General features: G+C 43.0%; 1 protein-coding gene across 6 annotated transcripts in view; it reads right to left on the reverse strand.

Annotated features, from left to right (window-relative positions):
- Positions 1 to 9,827, reverse strand: part of ACE2 (angiotensin converting enzyme 2) — an 85,246-nt gene extending 75,419 nt beyond the window's left edge. For 2 of the 6 annotated variants that reach the window (XM_056808472.1, XM_056808471.1), the window contains exon 1: positions 9,546 to 9,826. The gene's annotated coding sequence lies outside the window, so the exon portion shown is untranslated. Of the gene's footprint in view, positions 1 to 517; positions 603 to 3,388; positions 3,483 to 9,545 lie in introns of all 6 variants that reach the window. The other 4 variants (XM_007500874.3, XM_056808470.1, XM_007500875.3 and 1 more) reach the window with 4 other exon arrangements.
- Between the last annotated feature and the right edge of the window lie 1,323 nt (positions 9,828 to 11,150).

Raw genomic sequence — 11,150 nt, forward strand, 5'->3', positions numbered from 1 at the left:
TTCTATAATTTTGGGGTACAATGCCCCATGCCAAATCCATTGAGCCACCTCACTGACCCCCCCAAAAATTGCCTGGAAGGAATGCCTCTCCATGTTTCCCACAATCCAAACAAAACAAAAAGGAACCTCGATAGTCTTTTTTTCTAACCCTTTCTCTAGAGGGGCAGATGATTTGGAAGCAACAGTTCTTAGACAGATTGAAGGGACACGTCCTTCAGGAGCTCTCGTGGGTCTATAATCATGGGAAACACGGATCGGTCAGTATTTGGAACTGCAAAAGAGTTCCTCTGCGACTCTTCTCCTGCCTCTGGGGCTCACCTGGTGCTGTCCTAGAAGGAGGCTAGTCTTCTCTGCACCTTAAAGCTTACTCCACCCTTCCAGATTACTCACCGGCAAAGAGGTCCTCCTAACTCCATAGGGGACCCTCCCAGGGACCTTGGAGGCCCTGCTTTAATGAATAGCAAAGGAATGAAGAAAGTAGGAAATGTGACTCACCCCAGGGCCCCGAATGACTAACCTTAATCCTTGGTGTACAAAGCTTTAAGAACCCTTAGAATTAGTGGGTCTTCACCATGGGGCTCCGATCCACAGGTTTAAAGGAGCTAATGATGAATGAAGTGAGAACCAATCAGCTTGATTTTAAACAAGAAAAGCAAAAACAAAAACAGCAGAATAGACCCATTTATTTGAATGCAACATATGGAGTGGTTGGTCAAACATTCAATCCAACAAAAATTTATTTAGCATTTATTATGGGTAATATAGGCAAAGGTATTTATAGTGGCCAAAGCACTCGCTTTAAAGGCAAAAGACCAGAGTTCAAATATCATCTCTGACACTTATTAGCCACATGATCCTGGGCAAATCCCTTAACCTTTATGTGTTTTAGGAAACTTCCTAGAACTTGCCTAGAGTCAGAAATATGAACTGGAGGAACTTTAGGGACCATCTAGTAAAGAGGGTCTTAATTTTTATGTGTGTTGTGGACTCTTTTGTCAAGCTGGTAGATAATATGTTTTTAAAATATGTAAAATAAAATACGTAGAATTTTACAAAGGAAATCTATTCTATTGAAATAAAATTCTCCAAGTTATTTTTTTTAAGTTCATTGGCCTCAGGTTAAGGACTCTCAATTCTGGTGGAATCCTTTTATTTTACAAATAAGGAAAATGAGGTCTAGGGAAGTTGATTGAGCTGCCCAGTCATTCCGGTAATAAATGTTAGAGGTGGAATTTGAACCTGGTTCTGATTACAGAACCTGTTCTTCTTCTACCACACAACAATCTAATAAGTCACAGATTACAGGCAGGTAGCAGGAATCCCTACAAAATTCCTCCCCAAGATAATGAAATGATATTTCCTAATGAGTTTTGGCATGTGTGGTGGAATCACCTCATTTCTCAGCATGGGTATAAATTGCATCTTTCCAATCATTCTCATCTGGAAGGACTGAACACAGCAGATGGATGAGCTTATTTCCTAATGGGCCCGAAGTAGGTATCAGACATTTAGCAAATAAAGAATTCCTTTCTATATCCCAAGCTTTGTGGTTAATCATTTCAGTCTTGTCAGGCTCTTCATGACTTCATTTGAGGTTTGCTTGGCAAAGATACGGAGTGGTTGGACATGCCTTTCTCCAGCTCATTTTACAGATGAGGAAACTGAGGCAAATAAGGTTAAGGGACTTGACCAGGGTCATACAGCTAATATCTGAAGTCAGATTTGAAATTAGGACTTTCTGACTCCTTCCTAAGTGTTGTGCTCTTAATTCAATTCAACAAATATTTGACCTTGCTGTTCCTCACTCATGATACTCCATCTCCCATTTTTATGCCTTGCGAAAGGCTGTCCTCCATTCTTGAAATGTAGTATATTGATAGAGATCTAGCCCTAGAGTCAGGAAGATCTAAGGTAGAATCTGGCTGTAGACACTTACTAACTCTGTGACCTGTGTAAGTCCCTTGACCTCTGGCTGCTTTGGTTCCCTAAACTGTAAAATGGGAATAAAAGCAAAACCCATCTCATAGGGTTATTGGTGGGATCTAAGGAGATCATGCTTGGAAAGTGGCGCAGAGTAGGTCCTGTATAAATGTCTGTCCCTTCAGAGATCATCTAATCCTCCTCCCCATTCATAAAAGGGTGCTTTTCTTTGCTTTGCTTATCATCCAGCCTTTGCTTAAAGACCTCCCATGAGGAAGATACCCACGGCTTCCTTGAGGCAGCCTGTTTGACTTTTGAATAATTCTGATTTCTAAGAAGTTCCTCCTGACAGCAAAGAGAAATATATTTCTTTGTAACTTTGTAGGCAAGGGATGAAAAAGAAATGAAGGGAGGGTTCCTGAATTTCCTCACATTCCTAAAATCTTTCCCACATGGAAATGAGAGGACTTCATGTCTCTCTGAGTGTGTGTAATATATTTATGGATGTGTATGTGTGTGTGTCAGACAAGTGGCTCAATGGAGAGAGCATGGGCTAGAGTCAGGAAGATCTGAGTTCAAACCTGCCCTCAGACACTTCCTAGCTCTGTGACCCTGCACAAATCATTTAATCTCTGCCTTAATCCACTGGAGAAGGAAATGGCAAGCTACTTCAGATCTTTGCCAAGAAAATGCCACCGGCAATATGGACCACAGATCATGAAGAATCAGACTTGACTGGAACCACAAAATGAATGAAAAACCAATAAATAACATATAAATACACAATAAATGCATTTGCCTACATATACACTCCTATATATGCATATACAAATATATGTCTATATATGCATGCACAGACACACACATCCACCACACAGGACGCGGAGAGACAAAGATTTTGCTGCATTCTTCATTGACTCTGAATTTCTTTGCCCACGATGGAGATTCTACGGAAGGTGCAGAAGTATGGATCATTTTAATGGTTCCCCAGAAAGACCCCATCTGGGGAGACTCAACTTAAGATAGAGAGCAGAAGACATAGAGTTATTCTTGAGAAGCCTTCAAGATTGAACCCAATCTAGATGAGGCTAAAGCCTCAGATTCTGGGCCACAGGTTACCTTCCCCTTGCTTGATTATTTCATTTGCCATCTCTGACCCTGAACTCTCACTCAACTGAACTCCATCCTAATTCTTTAATTAGAAAATCAGAGCCTTTTCCTCTTTCAGACTACCTCTTGAACACTATGGAGCCCTCACCTATGGACTACATTTCCCTGGCATCAGAACTTGCAGTCCTCTTCAAGCCAGTCTTCTAAATCAAGCCTCCAAAGGACAGTTTCCATAGTCTAGAGCAGCCCACTCTCTTAGAGGACGGTCCTTGAAATAGTGATACTGCATTCGCACCAACTCCTTCTTTAAAGAATTATTTCTCGTATTCTAGGTCAGACTGGTGGCCAATTTTATTACCTGAATCTGCTGTGGGGTGGAAAAGAGATCCCTATAGCAATGAATCAGGTCAGGTCTCAGCCCTCACCCATAGTGCACAGCCAAGTTTCAAACCCTAGAAGAAGAAAGAGAAAATAAATACTTGTCCAACAGAATCAAAGTTTTATTTTATTTTATTTTTTAATTTTAGCATCTGGCACCAAACCTCAGCTCACCCAATCAAGTATTCCAGGTAAGTTTATACCTGACCCTTAACAGAAAAGTACAGACTCAAACTGGAGCCTTGTCACCCAGCCATCTGTTTCACAAAGATTGGTTTCCCCCATTGTATAGGTCAGTGAGGAGGTTACTACAACCAGGAAGAAAGGGCAATTGTTCTGGAGGACAGGAAGGCAGCCTCTAATGAGATCCACAGCTTCTCTTTCCCCTTGGAAGCTGCCTACGAGCCAATAATAAAAGCAAAGATGATCCAAGCTTCTGGGCTGCGGCTAAATGGGCTCATATTTTGGGACTGTTATCAAACATTTTGGAAGACTGTTGTAGAAGCAGTTAGGTGGTTCAGTGGACAGAAAACTGGGCCTAGAGGCAGGAAGACCTAGCTGTGTACGTCTGGGCAAGTCACTTACCATCTGCCTATCTCAGTTTCCTCATCTATAAAAATGGAGTTAATAATAATACCGACCTCCCAGGATTATCCGAGGAATCAAATTAGGTAATATTTGTAAAGCTCTTAGCACAGCGCCTGGCACATAGTGCTATGGTGATAATGATTATAATGATGGTGGTGGTGGTGGTGATGGTAATAGTGATGGTGATGGTGATGATGATAGTGATGGTGATGATGGAGAAGAAGGAGGAGGAGGAGGAGGAGGAGGAGGAGGAGGAGGAGGAGAAGGAGAAGAACAAGAACAAGATGAGGAAGAGGAAGAGGAGGAGGAGGAAGAGGTGGAAGAAGAAGAACAAGAAGAAGAAGAAATGAGAGTAGGAAAACCAAATGAGATTTCATTAAGGCAGAGCAATTTAGTATTAGTAAGTCTAGCTATTTGGATGAATTTCCCTGTGTGTCTGGTTTTGCTCTGTGTTAGTCCTTCGCAAAGAAGTCATGGATATAAGTTGACCTATAAATGAACATCTTGGGCAGAGTACACTAAGGAGTGGTCAGTGATGTCTCTGTTTCAAATTTAGCAACAAGGACGGAGGGGGCATCTAGGTAGATAAGTGGATTGAGAGCCAGGTCTAGAGACAGGGGGTCCTAGGTTCAAATCTGGCCTCAGACACTTCCTAGCTGTGTGACCCTGAACAAGTCACTTATCCCCCATTGCCTGGCCCTTACCACTCTTCTGTTTGGAACCAGTACTCAGTTTTGATTCTAATATGGACGGTAAGGGTTTAAAAGAAAAAGATGAGAAATAGCTGTGTATTTGACATCTTCTGAGCCCTTCCTTAGTCTCTCAAGAATGTTTGTGCTGAGAAATAAATCAGCATATACAAGGCATGGAAGCATAGGTTCTCAAAGAGTCAGGGTCTACAGAGTTGGAGTCGGGTTCCATGTAGGGGGAGAGGTTTGGTTGTCCCTCTTGGAGCCAAGAATAGGAAAAATGCCTCCGACGATTCCTGGGCTTTTTCCAAAGGATATGAGACTCCTCTAAGGCCAGTTGCTCTCATAAATGGTACTATACAGGCACATACATTGTCCTTCTGAAAAAAATGCTTTCCAAGTTCGAAATAAATAATTTACAAATAGGCACAACTCATTCACAAACAGCTTGGGAGTCCAGGGGACCTGGGTTCAAATGCTGCCTTGGAAAAATGCTACTTGTGTGAGTTCAGCAAATAATTTAACCTGTCTCAGTCTCAGTATCCTCTTCTATAAAATGGAAGTGGTAATGGACCTTATCTCCCAGGGTTGTTGTAGGAATCAAATGGATGTGTGAAAAGTGCTTTGCAAACTTTAAAATGCTAGATAAATGTTTTTTGTTGTTCATTTGTTTCAGTTTTGTCTGACTCTGTAACACCATTTGAGGTTTCCTTGGTAAACATATTGGAGTAGTTTGCCATTTCCTTCTTTGTATCATTTTATAAATGAGGAAACCGAGGCAGAGTCAAGATGACTTGCCTAGGGTCACACAGCTAGTAAGTGAGACAGGATTTGAGCTCAGATTTTCCTGATTTCAGGTGGACTGGGCCATCTGGTTGTTGTCCTCGGTATTCAAAGAGTGCCAAAATGGCATCCCTGGATGCGGTCCTTCGACTCATACATAAAGTAGATTTAAATGGCCGTTTCACATGGTCATGACTTCACTTTCTCTCCCAGAGTCATTGAGATCTGGTACCAGGCAAGGCAAAAATCAAGATGCCTGGTGGTGGTCTGGGATGAAGAGGATGGCCTTGGCATCTTCAGGTTCTAGTCAAGCTCCAAGTGCCACACAGCACCCACTCCCATCATTGTCCCGGTCATTGGAACAACTTGATCTCTTCCACCCATTCACCTGTCTGGGGCAGTTGCCCACCTAACTCACCAATGGGTGTGAAGCCTGGTTTAGCTCGTGTGCGGAGATGCTTTTCCCAGGGTGCAACTGCTGCTCATACCACAGCTTCTTAGAGCCACGTAGATACCAAAGGAGGAAACTGGCCCTGAAAAGAGCTCAGAAAGCCCTCACATCACAAGCACTCATCGTCCCTGCAGACTCCGTGCACTGGTCCCCTCGCTGCCCCACTCTAGCATATACAAGCTAGGGATGCTTGTCATTCTTATTTTCACCATTACTCCTAAGGTCATGCCTGTGCATCATGACTGAAAGGAGTACCACAGAACTTAAAAAGAAGCTGGGGCTCATTCGTAGCATCTAAAATACTCCAATGTACCCCCAAATACTACAGAAAATAGGAATCATCTATAAGAAATGACTAATCTAGAATGACCTGAGACCTGGTGAATCGTGGGAGTCAGAAGAGACTTTAGAGGCCATCCTATCCAATTTATATCTGATGAAGAATCCCTGCCACGACTTCCCCAAGGAGGGTTTATCTGGACTTTACTGAAAGCCTCCAGTGAAGGGAAAGCCACCAGAGGTAGCCTGTTGTCCCTCTGAGGAGGGGGATGTAAGGAGAAATGGAAAAGAAGTCTGGGCTTAAGAACTGGCTCCATCCTTTACTGTCTCTACTAGGACCGCAGGGAAATGGTTTCATTTCTTCTGGCCTCAGTTTCCTTCCCGATAAAAAGCTGCTTAGATGGCCGGTCTGAGTCCTTCCTTCCAGACAGCCAAAAATGTACCAAATCAGCTGAGAGATGGCAGTGTGGAAAGGAAACCTTCAGAAGGCCCTGGAGCTGCCCCCTCAGAGGCCATCCTCATAGTGACTGACCACACTCGGCTGTGCCTGCTTCAGGACCGCAGGACCAGGACCGCAATGCTAATCTTCCTAAAGCTCTTTTCCAGGTGAATCTGGCGCACGTGGTCATAGTACAGACTCTAGTGGACTCTGGAACTCACACCAGTTTCATGGATGGGGGATTTTTTCAACACCAGCATGAACCATGAAAGGGATGAATATAAAGTATTTATTGTTGTTACTCGGTCATTTTTCAGTAGTGCCTGACTCTTCATGACCCCATTTGGGGTTTTCTTGGCAAAGATCCTGGAGTGGTTTGCTATTTCCTTCTCCAGCTCATATTACAGATGAGGAAACTGAGGCCAACAGGGTTAGGTGACTTGTCCAGAGTCACACAGCTAGTAAGTGTCGGAGGCCACATTTGAACTCAGAAATATGAGTTTTCTTGGCATGAGGCAAACTTTATACTGTGCCACTTGGCTGCCCATATATAAAGTATCAGGAGCTCTCAGGCTTGGGATGCAGATGGATTACTTCCAGCCTGGCAGGCTACTATTACTGCCACTCATCATAGTAATAATAATGATGTGAAACCACGGAGAAATATGAGAAGATGCTCCAACGTTTCACTTCTTTGCAAGGGTTTTGTACATTGCAAATTTTTAGAATTTTTTTATGTATTAACTTTTGCTGATTTTTGCTCTTTTATATGTTGGACCTTATATATGGGCTATGTTTACACAGTCCACATTTTCCATCCCTTGTTGTGTGGGATGGTTCTCTGGGAAGTAGGAGGAAGAGGAAGACCAGCAGAAATTTGAATGATGTAAAAGACCAAAAGATAGCAATAAAAATTTATTTTAAAAGACGCAAAACCACAAGAGGGAAAGGAGCACCAAAATAGGAGGAGGCACGATTCAAACACTTTCATATTTAACATGCACATTTCTAGTCTTTTCCGCACAGATATCTTCATTTTAAAGGGGAAATCTCTATTTTTATCACATCATAATTTACAGTAAGCAGAACGAGCACATTTAAATCCTTTTATCCCATTGTTGAAATAATTTTTAATCTTCCAGTTCTAGGTCATTCTTCACCTTGACCTTGAAATACAGATAAAGGGCCCTTTATTCTCTCTCTCTGGGTGTCTGGGTTTTTTTTTTTTTTAAGCCCCCACCTTCTGTCTTAAAATCTATACTAAGTATTGGTTCCAAAACAGAAGAGCAGAAAGCTCTAGGCAATTGAAATTAAGAGACTTGCCCAGGGTCATACAGCTAGAAAGTGTCTAAGGCCATATTTAAAGTCTGGAACTCCTATTTCCAGGCCTGGCTCTCTATCCCCTGGGCTACCTAGCTACCTCTCTGATTTTTTTAAACCCTCACCTTCTATCTTAGTGTATTGGCTCCAAGGCAGAAGAGTGGTAAGAGCTAGGCAATGGGGGTCAAGTGACTTACCCAGGGTCACCCAGCTGGGAAGTGTCTGAGGCCAGATTTGAACCTAGGATCTCTCATCTCTAGATCTGACTCTCCAATCACTGAGCCACCCAGGTGCCTCACTCTCTGATTTTTTAACACTTATTAAAATCAATACCGTGTATTGGCTCCAAGACAGAAGAGTGATAAGCGCTAGGCAATAGGGGTTAAGTGACTTGCCCAGGGTCACACACCTAGGACCTTTGATGAGTTTTTAAACACCATAAGTGAGTAGTCTCTGTGTGCCCCAACTCTGAGCATGTAACCCCATTATGCATATATTTTCTTATTTATGGATTATATTCCTATTCTATAATACGGATAATTCTATACTTATAAAACACATTAATTGGAATTTTTTAGAGATTCAAATAAAGATGAAATATGGAGTGAATAGGGAGCCTCTGGAACTCCCTGGCTGGTCAGACTTGTGCTTTTAAGAGCCCCTCTTTGACAGCTAGCAGAGGAGAGCGGAGGAGGAAAGCCTGAGGACAAGAAGACCAGTGGGAAGCAAGACGTGATGAAAGCCTGGACCAAGGAGGTGGCGGTGGCCGTGTGCGTGGAGAGGAGGGAGAGATGCTAGAAAGGAGTAAGAACTGGACAAATATGGCCATTGATGGGATAAGTGGACTTTGAGTGAGTGAGAGGTTAAAGAAGACAACTCAAGTGAGTGGAAAGATAGCAGCCATTCGGTGAGGAAGTAGACAGCGCTGGTCCTCGCGTCAGATAGACTCATTTGGGGGAGCTCAAACCCAGCCTCAATTCTTCCTATGGAACCCGGAGTACGTCACTTGACCTGGTTTGCCTCAGTTTCTCATTTGTCAAACAAGCTGGAGAGGGAAACGGTCAACTACTCCAGTGTCTTTGCCAAGAAAACCCAAAGGGGCGTCACCAAGACTAGGACTCAACTGAAACAGCACAACGACCACAACAATGGTTTAAAAAGAGGCTTTACGGACAGCCAATGGCGCGGTAGATAGACTGCGGAGCCTGAAGTCAGGAGGATTCATCTTCTCGAGTCAAATAGGGGCTCAGTCATTACCTGCTACGGAATCCTGGGCAAACCTCTTAGCTCGTTTGCCTCGGTTGCGCATTTGTCAAAGGACCTGGAGAAGCAAAGAGCAGACCCCTCCAGGACTTTGCAAAAACCAAACCAAGCCCCAAAGAACTATTCTTGGAAAACATGAAGAGAAAAGAGTTCATCACCACCACAACAACAGCAGAGAGGAGGAAGAGGGACGCTTTGGAGAAAAGACAACGCAGCAAGAGTTCGTTTGGAGGATCCCAACCTACATAAGCGTCCTCATCCCCATAACTCTCCAAGAAACAAACCAAGAGATGGGAGAGGTGTGGGAGAGGGAGATCTTACTCACCAGTCATTGCCCTCGGCTCAGAGCTCGCCTTTGGAGGGACAACTACCCTGGACAGCCACTGACGCAGGGAGGAAGGCTTGCTGGGAGACTGGTCAAGTTTGCCAGTGGTGCCGACACAGCTGCTGCCCTGGGTGCCAGGTAGGGGGTAGGTTATAAGTGCTCTGAAGGTCCCATGCCAGGTCTCCAAGAGTGACCCAGGAGGTCTGCCCTCTGCTCAGAGGGTAGGATGTGTTGGAGAAAAGTCCCACAACAGACTCTAGAAGGGAGGGTTGACGTCTCTGATTGGTTCATCTTCCCACTCTCTTATTTGTGGAGCACACAAGACTTGTTGGTCAAGCCCTAATCTTCTTGGGGTCAGTCCAAGGACTCTGCTTTGGAGATCTTTGTTGCAAGGTCAAAAACAGCCCTCACAATGACTACAATAATCCAAACTAGAACTACACTAAAAGAACTCAACTCAGATAAAATGCAAGGACTCTGTCTTGTTTTCCTGGAGCCCCCAAAGCCAGCGTGTCTACGTCTTCTCAGTCAGAACAAATAGGGGAAGGAGGCCCAAGGATGGAGGGGATTCCTATGAATTGCAACTGTTACATATGTTGCCAGATATGAACATCCTGTTCCTTGCTTTTGCTGAATAATTTTTCTTTGTTAAAAGATGAGGTTCAATTGGACTTGGGGGATGGGGATAAGGGAATGAATAGCATATATTGGTTAAATGAATTTTTTAAAAACAAAAGGCTTCCCTTAAAAAGAAAAAAAAACTGATTTTTGAGGGTAGGTAGGTGGTTCAGTAGATAACCAGGCCTGGAGACAAGAAGTCTTCTGTTATTCTTGGGGCTTAACAATAATTATTATTGGGGGCAGCTAGGTGGCCCAGTGGATAGAGAACCAGATCTAGAGATCAGAAGTCCTGGATTCAAATTTGGCCTCAGATACTTTTTTTAGCTGTGTGACCCTAGCCAAGTCACTTAACTTCCATTGCCTAATCCTTGACACTTTTCTGTCTTGGAACTAATAATTTGTTATGGATTCTAAGACAGAAGATATGGATTAAATAATAATTTAAAAAAACTCCTACCGTCTCCCATTACTTCTTGAGATTTGAGTCTGTGGCTTATTTGCATGCTTTATGCAAATAAGGAAGTTCCTCTGAAGTTTACTTTGGTAAAATTATGCTGAAGTAAATGGTCTCCAATGTTCCTTCCAACTCTAGATCTCTGACCTTATGAGGGAAAAAATAAGAACAAAAGAGCTATTCCAGTATTAAAAGTATGACACTCCTTTGCATTATTCCCCAGAAATCTCTAGCTTCCTTCAAACCCGCATTGTTGTCTTCTACATCAAGTCTTTTCTGATCCCGCTAATAGTGCCTCTCACGAAATGAGATTCTTACATTTATTTTTGTAGGTTTAATGAATGAAAAATTTCCTCCCTTGAAACCATGTAAGTTCCTTGAGGATAGGGCCTATTCCACATTTATCTCTATTATCAGCACCTAATCTATTTTTTCCCCTAACTTTATCTATCTATCTATCTTCTGCCTGTCTATCTGTCTATATATCTGTCTGTCTGTCTATCTATCTATCTATCTATCTGTCTATCTAT

The sequence above is a fragment of the Monodelphis domestica genome, chromosome 8, assembly GCF_027887165.1.
Source record: "Monodelphis domestica isolate mMonDom1 chromosome 8, mMonDom1.pri, whole genome shotgun sequence".
Classification (NCBI taxonomy): Eukaryota; Metazoa; Chordata; class Mammalia; order Didelphimorphia; family Didelphidae; genus Monodelphis; species Monodelphis domestica.